Below are 18,562 nucleotides of genomic sequence, written 5' to 3' on the forward strand. Positions count from 1 at the left end.
ATCCACCTTTCCTCTGACTCTTCTTCATTTTGCTAAGACCTTGATTTGTGGTGGGGGGGCTGGTTCACCGGGGCTTGGGATTGCTAAAGGCTTTACTCACTGAGTGTAGTTTCTCTGACTGGCCAGTAGGAGGTGCTGTTTGCTTTCTCTAGAGTGTCTGTGACCTTGGCTGAGGCCTTCTCCCTTTGCTTGAAGGGAGGAGTTGGAGCTATTGAATTATTTTGCCTTCAATCAATGGTGAGCTTTACCCTGGCCTGAGTTCATTCCTCAGCTGGTCTGGTTCTTCTGCTCACACACCTGGGCCTGAGGCAGAAGTAGTTTGTATTTGTTCGCTCTGGGAAGAGGTCTGAGCTGGAATGGGACTCAGTGTTCCTCAGACCCGAGTAGCCCAGGGATGGTGTCCACAGCTCTCCTGCACCAGAACTCTCCCCCCAGCCCTGTCCTCACGCTCCAATGGGGCAGCACCAATACCAGCGCCTCTGCTGCCCCCCGACCCAAGGCCCTGTCATACAGCCCCACCCCTGATCCAGCAGGTCCAGCTCTCAGGCCCTCCTGGTTTCAATTCAGCTGTTAATCTGGCTGATCTGGGGCTGATCCTCCCTCTGAGCCCAGACTCACCCACCCGAATTTGGCCAAAGCTGCTGCCGGAGACAAATCCTGAGGTAGATGTTCTTTCTCCTGGCTTTTCTTTCTGGGTTTTGTGGGTCAGATTTCTTTTAGGAGGTGTGTTTCATGTGATAGATGGGGAAGAGATCAGGAGACTTTAGAACTGTGCCTGTCTTCTCTCTGCCATCTTGGCCAGAGTTTCCATTGATTTTTAAACCCCTTGCTTATTTCTTTTACAAACTCTTTCTGGGTTGGAGATCAATTCATATTCTCCTCAGAAGTTCTAGATATCTTTGGGTTAGCACCTTTGCTTCAAAGTAGTTTTCAATGTATCCCCCATCCCCGGTCTATTTTCATTTTCCTAGCATCCTGTGTTGGGATAGGGGCTGGCTCACAGTCCTTTGGTTTTGAGATACCTAGAGGCTTTTGCTAACTGGGTTTAGTAACTCCAAGTGGGCTAGCCAGTAGGGGAATCCTGGTTCCTTTCTCTGGAGTGTCTGTGACCTTGATTTAAAGCCTTGAGGGGTTGGGGGTCACAGTTGTGTACTGTTATCCTTGAACAATGTGGGCTGGTCCCTGGGACAAGAATGTTACTCTCCCTATTTGTGGGAGCTCTGCTGAGCCTGGGGGCAGGAGGAGGAGGGGGGTTGTTACTGTGTTTGCTCTGGGAAGAGGGCTCATGGCTGCTAGACAATATGTTCAAAACAAAGATGATTCACAAGAGCTCAATGGCAAAAAAAAAAAAAACAAGAAGCAACACTCACAGTTAATCACTATTTTCTATCCCACCACTAGGTTAATACTTAAAATATCAATGCAGGGGTGTAGTTTATGGAACTCCAACATAAATATTTTACATTTTACCTTGGCTCTCTCCACTCCCCAAAAGATTTATTAATTTGACTGGCTAGCCAAAATTGTCTGTGAGGTGGGTAGGAATGAAGTCTGAAATAACTGAGGAAACAAAAGTTTGAGTTTCTGAGAATATTGATTTATAAACCAATGCATGTCAGTTGCATAATGGATACAACATTTTATATATTACAAATTACAAATTTTTATATATTAATCACAAATTTTTACATATTAAAAGCAAAAAATTAACAAGATTAGGAGGAAAGATTATGGGCTTTCCAAGTTGGGAGGGGGATGAGTGAGTTTTCAGAATTGGGAGTGGGAGAAGTGCAATTGTCTGAAATCAGGAAAAGAAGTATTGCTTGCTCTTATTCCCTGCACCCCACCAAGTATCTTTATTCAATCAAAGGAACAAAGAAACTATAACATTAATCAGTACAAAGTCATATTTCAGATAAGATATCTATAATTGTAGAAGTATAATTTTGAGGAAAGTTGCATCAATCTTGATTGAGTTTTTGGTTAGCATAACCTAGGTCCTCATTTAGGTAAACAAGTTTGTAAACATGTATATATGAATATATTTGTGTTTATATATTATATATTTTATACATATAATATATTTGTTTATACATATAAAATGTCCTCAGTCATCTGTCCCAACAGCTCTATGATGTAGGCATAATAAGCTGCAGATTAGGTCCAGATGATGTTCAAGAGGAAGTTGCTTTACCATAATAAAGGTCACATAGAAGTCCTGAACCCAAGTTTATCCTCCTGAAATGGGTGAAGTTATTCACTTTATAAAAATACTACAGACATTTATACAGCACAACAAGTATTGCTAAGGAATTTACACGTATATTCACTTAATCTTTCCAAGAATTTTGTGGGCTAAGGCTTGTGCTCCTTTTTACACTTCCTCACAAATTTTAATTTTAATTTTGCTGATGTTCTGATTCTTCAATGACTGTATACTCTATATACTCTATATCTCTAAGTTGAGGGCTTCCTTGTTGCTAAGTTCCCAGAACTTAATGCTGTGGACTGGAATTCCTACAGCTCATTATTTTTGTCTTTGTGTTGTTTTTAGAGACTCAATTCCAATACAAAAAGGAGGAAACACTAATGTCTTGTTAGGAGAAATGTGGATTGGTTCAAGTGCTCTGGAAAGGAATTTGAAATTATGCAGTGAATGTTCTTTTTTATCAGGATGCTCTGCTGCTGCTTGCACCCTTTCAAGTTCTACAAGAACTCCTATATATTCTCAGAAGGTTTGTGTGTGTGTGTGTGTGTGTGTGTGTCTGAGCATTACTCTAGTTCTAAAATTCAGCAGGGAATGGGTAACATATTCCATGGAACCAGTACTATTTAGTCTTCAGTTCTTTTCTCCCTGTCCAACCATTGATGAACACAGCCTTCTTTTCTTTGACTCTTTTCCCATTTTCTGAATATAATGACAATTTTTCCTTCTATAGTCCTATGGCACTTTTTCCATGCATCTTGATATTTTGAAGATTAGTGACAGTAGTCCAATTATCCAACTTCCTTGCTCTCCTGACTTTTCAAAACTCACAAGATTCATAGCTTCTGACTTTCTTCACTAAAAGGGAAGAACAAATGCTGAGACAGATAATTTAGGACTAATTTCATGTGACCACATATTGATCTCAGAATAAGGAAGTCCAGGATCTCTCTTTTGTAACATTTTATCTCTTCAGAAATTGTCAGGGTAGGAATCAAAATATGAGTAATCATCCACTAAGAGAGGATCGAGGTGAACTTAGTCCTCTTGAAGATGTACTCAATTCCAGTTCTGCAACCACAACTAATCAAAAAGACTGATGTCCACCACATGTTTGGCCAGCTAGGCCACAGAGTGGATACAGTGTGGGACTTGGAGTCACGAATTCTTTTTTTTTTTGTGAAATTATAGGCATTACCTGTGTGATCCTGGACAAGTCACTTAACCCTGCTTTCTTCAGTTTCCTCATCTGTAAAATAAGCTGAAGAAAATAGAAAACCAATACTGTATCTTGGTAAAGAAATGAGTACCAAAATGCTACAATACTAATTATCACATGATAAGCAGATTAGAAGCAGTTATAGAATATCTATGTATGAATCAAAGCCTCTCCAAGTCATTTACATTACAGATTATCTTGACTTTCCCAGAGGCAGGGTCCTTAACTTTTTCCACATGGGGAGTGTCATTAGAATCACTTGTGCCAGTTTGATTTTAGATTTTTATCATAGAACTTCCATTTAGGAATCAGTTCAACAGACACAAGTTATTTTGCTTCCAAAGCAGCCTCCCTGTTAAATAGAATAGTTGGAGACAATAATAAAACATGTCAAAAAGTGATTTGAAGCAAGATTTTTATTTTTCATTAATTATTGAAAATAGGGAATGGAATGACCAGGAAGGGGTAAGTAGAGACAGAGAAGTATTTGATTCAATTTGATTTTTAATTGTACAAAAAGGCACAGTTTTGATGGATTGATAACATGGTGCAAATGGAATGAAGTAAAGGCTCTTCAGAGATAACATACCTCAAAGAAAGGAGTTTTATTTCATATGAATTTATTTTGAATCATGAATATTGAAAATAGAGGGAAAATGGCAATTTTTAGATTCCTTTCATCTCTAGATTTATCACCCCATGATTCTATGATTTGTAAAAGCAAGGAGAAATAGTTTCTAAAGCTTCAGGAAGAGAACAACTTAATTTTGTAATATATTTCTTTAAAGTTCCATTTGGTGGGGTGGCTAGGTGGCACAGTAGAGGGGCAGCTAGGTGGTGCAGTGGATAGAGTACTGGCCCTAGAGTCAGGAGTACCTGAGTTCAAATGTGGCCTCAGACACTTAATAATTACCTAGCTGTGTGGCCTTGGGTAAGCCACTTAACCCCATTGCTATGCCAAAAAACCCCCAAAAAACCTAAAAAAAAATAAAGTTCCATTTGGATAAATTTCATACAAAATGTTGAAGTCACAGAACATCCCTACACTTAATGTAAAATAGTCTGACCTCTGAGTACATGCAGCAGAAGTAAGTCTAGTCCAAGGTTATGATCCTATTTCTCTGAGATTTGACAGCTATGAGGCAGGATGGATGGAGTACAAGACTTGGTTTCATATATATTTGAGTTCAAATCCTTTCTGAGACATTATTAGCAATGTGACCAGGGGCAAATAACACTTCCTTTCATAAGCCCTAGTTTCCTTGGCTATATGGGGATGGTAATAGCATCTACTTCATATGATTATTGTAAGGTTCAAATGTGATGACATTTGTTAAGTGTTTTGCAAATCTTAAGCACTATATAAATATAGATATTATTTTATTATAAATATTAATATGATTGTTGTTATTATTCCCAAGATAGTCTGTGACTTTTTAATCAAGATGACTAGAGGAAAGATAATTTTATACTGGAATGACTGAAATAATTCACTTGACTAGCCTTTCACTTGACCTTGTCTCCTAAGTCGAGACTCAAACTCTTAGGACCATAATGGAACCTGAAAGAAACACTGGAAATGTGACTGTGAATGAGAGTTCATCCAGGAGGAATGATTAAATATGAAGTGGGTAGTGACATTGGAATTAACTTCCTTCACTGTGACAGTCAGAAAGAAAAAAATGTTCTCATTGTGGTGGAAAGAAAGATAAGGGAATGATCAAATCTAAATTTACTGGGTCAGGGATTTGTACATTAGGGAAAAAGGAGCTGAAAAAAAAGGGAGAATGATAAAATGGGAGTAAGGCTCAATTCTTTTCTAAAATAGCCCAGAAGATTTAGTGGAAAAATGAAATGAGGGGAAAAATTTCATCTCCCAACTTAGATGGGAATTTTGGCAAGTATAAAAAAACAAGAAGGAATTCAAGTTCTCCTAATTCTAGTCTTTATCCTGTAAATGCATTAGTGATTTTCCACCCATTCAGGCTGTAACCCCTCCCTGTTTTGTCTTATTCCTTATATTCTCCATAGAGTTTGTGCCCATCGTGATGGAGGGCTTCCTTTAATTCTTATATTATTTTTTAAGTACCAACATGACATCTAGATTGTCTATCTGATGCCTCTCATTTTTGAGATATATAGCTATGTCATATATATAAAGATCATGTATGGTTTTTTTTTTAGACTTTATCATCGTAAAGGATGATAAGGAGAAACTATTTTAACTTTTGTATTTATTTCCCTGTGCCCAGCAAAGAGTGAATAATCAGCAAATTATCTTTTACTCATTCATTCAGTCTTCATACATGATTGCTTCATTCCCCTCCCCCCATCCATATACATAACATTTTTAATGTCTCAACATGTATCATGTTGCAGCTCCCTTAGTTTTACCCTTTGGAGTATATATAATTTTTATTCTTTTAAATTCCTTTATTTTCAACAGTAAAATATCATGAGGTGGCTATTGAATTCCTAGATTTGGGGATATAAAAATAAACATGAAGCAATTCTTTCCCTGAAGTTGCAAGGTATTTATATTCCATAGGGAAGAAAAGATTGTGTGTGTGTGTGTGTGTGTGTGTGTGTGTCTGTCTGTCTGTCTGTCTGTGTATATGTGTGTGTGAGTAACATGATAGATAATAAATACAAAATATATACAAAATAAACATAAAGAAATGTCTAGATGTGAGCAAATGGAGCGATATTAATAATCCCCATAGAGGAAGTGATGCTTAAATTGAGTCTCAAAAGAACCTAGAAGATTCCAACAAGGGAGGTGAGATAATACATTCCAATCATGGGGTACAGTGTTCAAAGGCATGAGAACAGAAAATACAGGGAGCAGAAAGAAAGTTGTTTTGTCTAGAATACAAAGTGTGTAAAAATGAGTAATATGCAATCATTGTGAAAATATAGGCTCTGAAAACAAGGAAAGAAAAGAGGCATAACAATAAAAGAAAAATTCACTATCTTTTTAAACCTAAGAGGGAAAAAAAGGAGGAGGGAGAGAGAGACAGAGAAAGAGAGAGAGAGAGAGAGACAGACAGAGAGACAGAGAGACAGAGACAAGATGAGACAGAGGCAGAGAGACAGACACACAGACACACAGAAACACAGACACACACACACACACACACAAACATACACATACACAGAAGAATACTTGTTTAATTCTTTTTTTTTCCCCTTTACAGACCCATACATACCGAGGAATGAATATTTGAGTAAATTCACCAAACAAATCAATCAGCAAGCACTTAAATACCTACAATGCATAAAGTCCTATATGGTACTAAAGAAGGTAAAAAGTTTAAATAAGTTGATCCTGACCCTCAAGGAGCTTGCAATCTAGTTTATGTATTTAAAATTTTAGCCAGTTATGTATAATCTCTTAATCTCTTAATCTCTCTCTCTCTCTCTCTCTCTCTCCTCTATCTCTCTTTCTCTGGCTCTGTCTCTCAGTCTCTCTGTCTCTGTTTCTGTCTCTGTCTCTCTGTCTCTCTCTCTCTCTCTCTCTCTCTCTCTCTCTCTCTCTCTCTCTCTCTCTCTCTCTCTCTCTCTCTCTCTCTCTCTCTCTCTCGCTGTCTGGCTCTTTGTCTGGCTCTGTCCCTCAATCTCTCATTCTCTCTGTCTCTCCATTTCTGTCTCTCTCTCTCTTTGTCTCTGTCTCTGTCTCTGTCTCTCTCCCCCTCTCTCCCTATTTATCCACATATCTACAGAGTCAGAGAAATTTGAAAAAAGGAAGAGCAACCGACTAATTAATAGAAAAAATTGACCCTGTAAGTTGAATTTTACTATAGGGATCAGTTATGTTCCATTAAATTGATTGATATTGTATTGTATTTTTTACATCTTTTTCTGTCACTCAAAGCCATTCATAATTTGATCCTCAGGCTTTATTTATTACTCAAACTGTTGCCCAGAAGAAAATGGACTGCTCTGTGCTTGCTAAGGATGTTTGCTTTTTTCTGACTTTGTTCATTCTGTCCCTGATATCATTCATTTCTCAGTCCTTATTCTTCTTGCTATATCTGCAGCATTTTTGAGTATCTCCTCATCTTCCTTCATATTATCTCCAGCCTAAACTTTCACAATAATATATTCACTTTGCCGCCCTAGTTGAACTTTTCCTGCACAATCATTATTCAAGTCTTACCTTCTCACTGTGTGTGATCTGAGTAGCTATGTCCTTTTCTCTTCTCTCTGTATTCTCATTTTTGGTTACAAAATTTAAAAAAAATATTCATTTTGAACATAAAAACAAAAAATAAATACCATTTTGATGTACACAACATAATATTTCTAGGGATTTCAATAAAAACAATGAATTTCCATTTGTGTTTACTTGTTTTTGAAAAAATTAGCAATAAATACTATACAATGTTTTCAAAGCCACTCTGCTTTTCTGTGATTCTTTCTAAATTTTGTTTGTAGAATTTCTATGAGGATGAATTACAGATCAACATGCCCCAATCTAATTCCTGAACTCTATCTGGTCTATATAGGCTGCATGTTTCCACCTGAATATGCTATAGGTATGTCAACTTTAACATGTTCAAATCAAAACTCATTCTCTTTTCCTCTAAACCTGTGATTCCTATAAACTTCCTTATTTTTATTGAGCCTGCCATCCCTCTCAAAGATACTGAAATCTTAGTCATCCTCATCTTTTCATTCTGATTCATCCTCATGTTCCCACATCTTGTCACATATATCTGCACTTCTGTTTCCTTCTTTCCATTCATAAGATCCCCTCTCTAGCCCAGCTTCTTATCACCGGAATTGTTGCAATATCCTTTTAGTGGTCTCTTTACCACTCTTTCCCTCTCTAATCTTCTAATCATTCACAAATAATAATCTTTCCAAAGCACATGTGGCCTATTCATTCCCGGTTAAAGAATCTCTAGGGGGTTCCCATTACCTCTAGGATAAAAGTGGAAGTTCCTATCTTGGCATTAAAAGTCTGTTAAAATTTTCCTCCCTTTCTAGACTTATTTCAGATTATTTCTCTTTATGCCCTCTACATATCATTCAGATATTGCCCATTTTCTTTTTTCATAACTTTATCTTCAATTTCTCACCCCAAACAGATTGTCTTACAATTCTAGAATGTGCTCCTTTTTCAAGCCTACCTTTTACAAACCTTAACTTTCTTAAGGATTCAAGTCAAATTCTCCTTCTTGGAAAGGATTCTTTCCTAATCCTGTCTCCAGTGTAGTGCTTTTCCCTTTCTCAGTCTTTTCTTCCATGTCCGAAATGCTTTCTCTCCTAATCTTCGTCTTTTGGCTTCCATGGTTTCCATTGTCTCAGTTAAAATCCTACTGTCTGCAAGAGATTTTTCCTTGTTAAGTCATTTAAGTCATATCCAACTCTCCATGAAAACATTTAGGGGTTTCTTGGCAAAGATACTTTGCAAAGTGGTTTGCCATTTTCTTCTCCAACTCCTTTTAAAGATGAAACTGAAGCAAAAGGGTTAAATGATTTACCCAGGTCATGTAACTGGTAAGAGTCTGAGGTCAGATCTGAAATTAGAAAAATAAGTCTTCCTGATTCCAGACCTGGCATTTTATCCACTGAACTGCCTTGGTATCTCATGGTCTTTTCTTGTCTCTCAATGTTCATGTGTTTTCTTTGAAACAACCTCCAATTTTTCATGAAATATATATATATATATATATATATATATATATATATATATATATATATATATATATATGTTGTTGGTACAGAGTTGTTTAAATGTTGTCTCTCCCATCAGAATGTGAGGTCTAATACTATTATTATGTCTGTTTGCCAAAGAGATCACAAAAATAGGGAAAGATCCAAATGAACAAGAATGTTAATAACTGAGTTTTTTGTGGTAGCAAAGCATTGGAAATTGAGGGACTGTTCAACAGTTGGTGGATGACTGAAGAAGGGGTTATCATTCTATAATAAATGATGAGCAGGAAGATTTCAGGAAACCTGAAAGACTTGCATGAATTGATGCTGCATGAAGTGAGCAAAATCAGGAAAACACTGTATACTTTAACAGTAACATTGTTGGTGATCAGCTGTGATAGACTTAGCCCTTCTCAGCAACACAGTGATCAAAGACACTTCTAAAAGACCTGCAATAGAAAAAATCAATAGAATATCAATAGAAAATATCTAGTGAAAGAATTAAAGAATCTAAATGTAGATCAAAGAATATTATTTCATTTTTAAATGCTTTTTTCCCTTCTCATGGTTTTCCCATTTTCTTCTGATTCTTCTTTCACAACTTGACTAATATGGAAATATGTGTAACTTGATTGAATATGTATAACTTATATCAGATTACTTGCTATCCTAGAGTGGAGGGAAGGAAGGGTGGGAGGGAGAAAATATTAGAGGCACATAGTACATATTAATAATTGCTTAATGTCTGGCTGACTATAAATGTTTTATCCTCCCTCAAAGGATATAATAAAATTCTTGAAAATGGGGATTATGTTACTTTTGTATCCTCAGGATCTAGGTCAGTGTATTTCACATAGTAAGCATTTAATAGATTTGCTGAATTGAAATTGAAATAACTTTGGATTGCAGTTCCTGGATTCCCCCAGTGAGAAGCCTCTTTCTAAGAATATACTTTGAATCATCACATTTTCCTCAGTAAACCAAATCAAGGACTATGGAGCATCCTGCTTCTTTGATTTCAATAGATTCATTCTTTCTGAGTTCACATTTGCAAAAGCTGAGTGGTTTCATGAATGTTTCTTTAAAAAAAAAAGTGCAAATGACATATTCCTGAGTGAAGGAATATATATATACACTAGCCTGAGTGAAGACTCTCACATGCGTAGTTGCCTAGTAAAGACTTGGTTAGAAGTGTAGACATGAACATTAATTCATTTAACAGGAATTCATTAAGCAAATATTAATATAAGCATTGAATCAAAAGTTCAATGTACTGATGTAGGTACTGGAAATTAAAAAATATATATATTCCCTGCCCTCAACAAGCTTCTATTCTACTTGGAGGAGAAACAACATGCACAGAGATATACATATGGAAAAATACATGCAAAGTAAAATTCAAATAATTTTTCTAGTATAGAGAGACTACAAGCTAAGTGTATCCAGAAAGGCCTCTTGTAGGTGATGGAACATGAGCTGACCTTGAAAGAAGCAAGAGATTTTTAGAAATGAAGTTAAGGGGGTGGCTAGGTGGTGCAGTGGATAGAGCACCAGCCCTGGAGTCAGCAGTACCTGAGTTCAAATGCAGCCTCAGACATTTAATAGTTACTTAGCTGTGTGGCCTTGGGCAAGCCACTTAACCCCATTGCCTCACAAAAACCTAAAAAAAAAAATGAAGTTAAGGGGGAACATTCCTGACAGACAAAGGAAATCTGATAGACAGCACATAGATTTCAAGGCAGTGGTTCCTTTCACCCAATCTAGTGGATGTTCCACAAATTTTAGGAATCCTACTTTGAAGTGGGCATCCATATAAATGATTGTGCACAGTTCTAAAGTGAGATAATAAATGTATCTCAATTCTCCTTTGTAAATCATATAACCCTTTTGGCTTATTGGTGTTTAGGTGATCCAGTAGATGAAGTGTTGAGCCTGGAGTCAGGAAGATCTGGAGTTCAAATCATGTCTCATGTAATTGATGTCTGTGTAATCCTGAGCAAGTCTCTTAATTGCTGTTTGCCCCAGTTTCCTTTCTGTATAGTGGGAGTTATAAGGTTAAAATGAGATGTTTGTTTAGCACTTTGTAAATCTTATTGCATTATATAAATGCTAATCATTTGCTATTCTGGTACATGAATCCTTAACTAAAACCCTAGGTTAGAGACAACTAGAAATATATAATAGATAACTTTGATTCTAAGAAATTTCAAGGTTTTTCCTCAAACAAAATTTTCTAGGATAAGAAGGGAGGTGGTCAAGCTGGGAAGAAAGCTTTACAATCAAATAAAAATTTTACAGTTTTGCTAGAGTCATATGTGGCATTTATTCTGCTTGTGCTTAGGCAGTCATTTTGACATTTTGCAAAACTCTCTGCAAGTTAGAAAAAAAGATATCTTCATAGATTATACACACAATGTAGGGGGTGTATAATCTAATCATACTTCATGGGACTAGTCATTGTTCCTACATACAGTTTTGTAATGCAAATATTTTTATTGAATGTGAAATGTAATTCATACTGGCTATTAGAAAGGGAAATGCATGCATACAGGTCAATAATAGTCCAAAAAATAAAAATTAGTAATTGAATCTCCTAATAACCCTTTATAATTTACAATTTACCCTTAATGGGTTCCTAAAAAGGAAATAACTTTGGTTTAATGATGAAAAAATTGGGGGCAAAGCATGGATAACTGTTCAAGAATAACTAATACAGATTGGCTAATGATATTAATTTATGGAAAATTATGGGAGACAGTTGGGAAATGGAATTTAGTTTTTAAGGAGGGAGAAATATATTTCTTTAGCTCTTTAAGGTTTTCAAAGAACTTTCAAATATGTTATCTCATTTGATATGAACCAGTTATTTGTGGTAGTAGTACACATATTATTGCCACCACTTTACAAATGATAAAAATGAGGGTCACATTCTAATGGGTGAGACAATATATAAATAATTATGCACATACAGTATATACATGGAGTTCAGGCAATTTTCAGTTGAATGACTTATCATGACTCCATTTTTTAGGTTTTCTTGGCAAAGATACTGGAGTGGTTTGGCATTTTCTTTTACAGCTCAATTAATAGATGAGGAAACTGAAGCAAACAGGGTTAAGTAACTTGCCTAAAATCTCACAGCTTATAAGAGTCTGAAGCCAGATTTGAACTCAGGAAGATGAGTTTTCCTGACTCTATCCCATTATACCACCTAGTTGTCCAGAATGGATTGAACTTAATTTCAGAGGGGTGGGCATTAATAGCTGGGAGAACAATAAAAGCCTCTTGCAGAAGTGGAATTTGAACAGAACCTTGAATGAAAACTAGGAAACTAATGGATAGTATTGAGGGAAAGACCATTCTAGGCACAAGGGACAGCTAGTACAAAGGTACAGAGATGAGAAATGGGTTGTTGTTTTCAAGGATTGTCAAGTAGGCTTATGTAACTCACAGAATAAAAAGAATAAAGTGATTTAAATGTTAGAGACTTAACCTTTTATAAATCAGATTCTTTAAACAAGACAGTCCTAATTTCTCAGATAATAGCTCACCACTCTTCAACTGATTTATGAGACAGAAGGGGTAGTGGAAAGGACACAGGACATGGGTAGTAAAAAATACCCAATGTCAAATTCCAATTAGCTTGCCTGTCTTAAGTTGTCTCTCTGATCTCCCAGGTTATCCAATCAATCATTGCCTATTCCTTTTTCCTTTGCCTCCCTCACCTCTTTTTAGCTGGAACAGCTGTACTAGCCAGAACCTCTGTGAACAATGATAACCTACTTGAATTCATTCCTCAATGACAACATATTCTTTCCCCTTTATTCCAGTTTCTCTTTTTTTCTTTTTTTACAAGGCAATGGGGTTAAGTGACTTGCTTATGGTCATGTAGTTAATTATTCTGAGGCCAGATATGAACTCAAGTCCTCTTGCCTCCAAGGCTGGTGCTCTATTCACTGTTCCACTTAGCTGTCCCATTTTTCAATCTCTGATCTTGGTTCCCCACTCAACCATGACAAGTTATTACCCTTTCCACTGAGACAAATTAAAAAAACCTAAGAACAAGTAATTAATAGTTAATCAATCAATTAATTAAAGATGATTATCAATAATCAGTGTTTTCTCTCAAAGACATGAAGATTATGAAGATCTCTCATTGCTTAAATACCTTTGGAAAAGAAGGTATTCCTGAAAGTTGAAAAGCAACCCTGATTAGTTAACAATTAACGGGGGGGGGGGTGGCTAGGTGGCATAGTGGATAAAGCACCTGCCATGGAGTCAGTAGTACCTAGGTTCAAATCTGGTCTCAGACACTTAGTAATTACCTAGCTGTGTGGCCTTGGGCAAGCCACTTAACTCCATTTGCCTTGAAAAAAACTAAAAACAAAACAAAACAAAAAACCAATTAATGGGGGCTGGACTGAAAACCTTCAGCTCCTCTTGCTGAGAATGTGACTTGGTGCTGAGATTCAATTGACTCCTGAACAAAGAAACCTATCTCCATCCAGACCATTCTGGTTGGTTTTTCCCTTCATGAGCTGGGGTTTCCTAAATTCCAATGGGAATGGTGATGGTTTGAGGGCATAGACTTTAAGCTTTGGGGCTGGAGTTTACCTAGATTAGATCCTATTTACACACTAAACAGATGTAAAGTCTTCTAGTTGGATGAGAGCATGTTTTTTTTTTTTCCTGGAGGATCTGTCAGCAATGTCCTTCAGAGGTCGACTGACTTACAGGGGCTGATTCCTAAATGAGAAAATAAAGAGAAAAAGTCTTAATCTTTATATTATTATTGTTTATTGAGATAATAGAAAAATAACACTTCTCTCTCCACTATGTACTCTTGGAGGATATCTGCCCCACAGGTAATAAGTTAGCTTTTGTATATTCATCCTTTTCTGATTCTTCCATCTTCATGCATTCTCTAAAACCATTCTTCCTCCTGATGCCCCAACTTTCCTGACAACATTTTCTATTTTAGCTTGATAATTCTTTTACTCATATTCCAACTCACCAGTTGTGATTAGTAAATGCAAGATACTCTTTGGTCCCAACTTCCATTTTCAGGGTCTCCTACCACCATCACTCAGTAATTATTCTTTCTTTGACTTTTTTTTCAGTACATATTTTTTCTAATCAAGATTCTATTGACTGATGTCTTACTGACCTTCAGGAAACTCTCCTCTGCCCTTGCTGAGTCTTTCCTTCCTTTTTAATTCTTGCCCTCATACTAGGGGTTTTCGATGCACCTTCTAACTTCCTAACTTCCCATTTGCTCAATATACTTATTTCCCATGACTTTATACTCAGCCCTGGACAGAAATGGCAATACTTTGGGTCTTGCTATTTTCCACAAATGTAACACCCCTGTGTTTATGAATTCCAAAACTCTCTTATAATGACCGCATTGTGATGTTATTCTACTTCTTCCCCTCCTGAAACACCAAAACCTATTCTTTAACCTCACCATGACCTTAAATTCCTTTATCCTTCAGTTCTTTCCTGGACCATCACTTCTATACTGGCCATACTCTCTCTTCCATTCCTTTTACTGACCCTTTGATAAACCTCTTCAATGTTACACTGCCCCCTCTTGAGTCTCTAGCCCCCTTTATCCTAATACAGATATTACCTTGGCAAACATTAGTCTTGGATTATTCCCACCATTTACTGACTCATTCTTACCCATGTACTGCCAAATGGAGATGGAAGAAAATCCTGAAGCTGACTGGGTCTACTACAATTTTCTGATACATAATTTCAACTGGGTCCAAAGCAATCCTTTTTTACCTTTATTAATTAACTCACTATTCCACTCACCAGTTTTTCTCCAAACCTTTTCATCTATACACAAACTTTCCATAATTTCCCTTATCCCAATGCTCTCAGCTAAGAATTTTGCCATGTATTTCACTGAAAATATTGAGGCTGTTCCTTGACTGCTCTCTCGTCTTTCCTTCTCCTAATCTTATATCATTCGAATGCCTTCTGCCACCTTCTTCTTCATCCCTCTCCTTAGAAGAGGTGGCCCTTCTGGCCAAGATAATTTTTCTATATATGATAATGATCCTGTTCCATTCTACTATAGAGTATTGAGCTCTGAGAGTAATGATTATTAAATAACTGTTAATATTGGGGAGATGCATGGGAAAGGAGGAACTCCACTCTCCCTGACAAACCAGTTGCCAGAACTTGGCTGTTTCTCCTTAGGATTCCTCCGGATGAGTCAGGAGTGATGCTCTAATGGTATTAATTTAAGGCACCACAACTGAGCTTCCCGCCACTCTTCCTCGCTCCATGATTATATACAGGTGAATTTAGAGTCTCCAAATTTAGAGTCTCCAAAAGAGATTGCAACTATTTTCCAGATTGGTTTTTCTTCTTTTGTTCCTTGCTGCTTAGCAACTCCATATTGATTTTCTATGGCAGCTTCAAAAAAAGGCAGTACAGAAATATTTTTCAACATATTCTTTTAGAAAGAAAACAAATCAAGGATGATATGAAGACAATGAGCTAAATAGGGTGACCATTAAAAAGCTGCACCAGAAAGAGAGCGAGAGAGAGAGAGAGAGAGAGAGAGAGAGAGAGAGAGAGAGAGTCATAGACAAAGAGAGACAGATTCAGAGGGAAAGACAGAGAGACAGGGAGACAGAGAGGGTGGCGAGGACAAAGTTTTGAGACAGAAGGAGAGGTAAACAAAGATAGAGAGGAAGAGAGACAGAAAGAGATAGAAAGAGAAAGAGAGTGAGGGATAGGGAGAGAGAGAAATACAGAGAGAAACAGAGGAAGAAAGAGACAGGGGAAAGAGAGAGAGAGTGAGAAAGGGAAAGAGAGAGGAGTAGATAGGGAAAGGGAGAGATTGAGAAAGTATTTAGCAACTATGAACATCCAAAGTCTATAACAGTATTACAGTAGGTTCATAAGGTTCTCTTAGGCAATTGTTCTCTGCAGATTGGTTATTTACATCTCTATTCACTCTCAGGGATGGAGAGATCTGAGGCAGCTGTACAATAGTTATCAGATAAAGGTAAGTGACTAATCTCCAAGCACTGTATTTGGCTGGATAGAATGAACTTGAGTCCCAGAAAACATTACTCCTTTATATCCAAACTCTGCAGTCCAAAATTTGTCCAATTTCCCAGGTTTCTCTCCAGGCACCTCAAATTTGGATCCTTTAAAGTATCTTCCTCATAGAATTGTTGTGGACATAAAATTAGATATGTATATGCAGGGTGTCCCACAAATTTCAGTCTAGGCCTTGGGTTTAATTTAGTTGGGTTTAATCCTACAAAAGACTTGTAGGATATTCTGTAGAACAGATGTACAGACTGATTTTTCTCCTATGATTAGAGACCCTGGATTCACTAAGAAATTTGGGACTTTTGGTATTTTGTCCCTTTTCCTAACCTAAGAAAAGACAAGAGAAATTTCACACAACTTGGACAGGCCTGAGAAGGATGAGCTTCTACCAGTCTGCAGTAGTTTTTAAATTAGTCTGGAAGAGAGAGGTTTTCTGGAGTAGGAAAGAAAAGAATGCTGAGCAGCAGCAGTGATAATGGTAGCTGAGACTTCCCCTTCTTGGCACCAGAGGAGAAGGAAAAATAGAATGATGGTAATCAGGAAAAATAGAGACATTGTCCTTGATGATGAGTTTCATCTACTGTGGCTTGAGCTTCTGATCATAAGATGAACTAAATAGTCCCCTTTTGAAGAACAGAAGGTCAAGAAGAATTCACTCTCTCCAATTTCTTTCTTCTTTTCACATAAATGTTGATTAGAAGACACAAGAAGGGTAAGTTCTAACTCCAATGGGTTCCAATGGGAGGAGATAAGTATGGTCTAGAAAAAATTCTATTCAGTCACCTTCATGGAAGGAGGCAAAGAGGAGAAAGTACTGGATGATCAACTTTCTTTCTTTTTTAAATTAATTTATTTTCATCCATATTCAGATGCATATTTTTAAGTTACAAAATTTCCTTCCACCCTCCCTTCCCACCACCTTCCCCTCAGCAGTGAACAGTCAGGTTAGAATTATATATTCATATTTTTGATAAATATGTTTATAGATTAATAATTTTTAGTATGAGGAATTAGGACAAAGAGAAAGATACATAAGGGATAATTTTTATAAAGTGTTCATCATATTCAGAAGGGTTCTTTTTGTGTGTGTTTTGTGTTATTTTCATTTTGTTTTTCTTACTCTGTATGGGGATAATATAGTCCATAGCTGGTCTAATACAGTTGTCCTAGCTCTCTGGACTGCTGAGAGGAGCTGCTTCCATCAAAGTTGTTCATCTTACAGTGTTGTTGCTGATGTGTACATTGTTCTCTTGGTTCTATTCCTTTTGCTCAGCATTAGATCATGTAAATCAATCCATGCTGCTCTAGGTTTGATCATTTATAGTTTCTTATAGAACAATAATATTCCATAGTATCCATGTACCGTTACTTGTTTAGTCATTAATTTCCAATTCTTTGCCACTACAAAGAGAACTGTTATGAATATCTTGGCATCTCTAATATTTTACTTTTGCCTCAAAGATGTGATTTTTCTCTCAACATATTCATTTTTTGTTTTTTTTAAATTTTATTTATTTAAGCCAATGGGGTTAAGTGACTTGCCCAAGGTTACACAGCTAGACAATTATTAAGTGTATGAGGTCAAATTTGAACCTGGGTCCTCCTGACACCAGGGCAAATGCTCTATCCACTGTACCAACTAGCTACTCCTGCCATGAATATTTTGGAACTCAAATTTGCTTTCCCTAAACAACACCTGCAAGTTACTTCAATGAAAGGACTCTTCAAACTTTCAAGAATAATATAAATATAAGTTATTATTAGTGAAACTAGAGAAGACTATAAAACTAGATGAAATTAAATGTTAGTTTTATATTGTACACAATGTTATCAAAGAAAAGAATCACTGAAGAATGGAAGGTCAAGTAAATAAAGGGAGACCAAATTGAGACCTGAGAGGTGGAGTAATTGCAAGAAAAATAACATGACTAATAAAAGTTCATGTTTAAAGTTTTTAAAATGTGCTAAACTTTGGGGACACATGACCAATAAAATGGAGGACTAGATATTTTTCTTCAATACCCATTAATTCTTAAAACAACACAAAATCAAACCAGACCAAAAGAGGAATTATATGCTAGAGTTAGAGCAATTACCTCTGAATTTACAGGCCAACAAGAAGTCTGACATGGAGGAATCTTACGAATTTATATCAAAGAATATTAAACCTTAAGGTGCTCACTTAGCACCCCTTCCCCATCAGCCTCTAGGCTGCACTAATCAAAATTATCCTTGGGGACAAATAAAGTCATTCTCCTAATGCTAACCTCCTCTAGACTCTATTGGTACATCCCTTTCCCTGCCCATCCTCTATTCTTTTGGAGCAAATAGCAGACATTGCCTCTACTAGAGGAGCAATTGTATAGAGATATTTCCTTCTACTTGGGGCAACC

Source organism: Macrotis lagotis, chromosome 5 (assembly GCF_037893015.1).
Source record: "Macrotis lagotis isolate mMagLag1 chromosome 5, bilby.v1.9.chrom.fasta, whole genome shotgun sequence".
In the NCBI taxonomy this organism is placed as follows: Eukaryota; Metazoa; Chordata; class Mammalia; order Peramelemorphia; family Peramelidae; genus Macrotis; species Macrotis lagotis.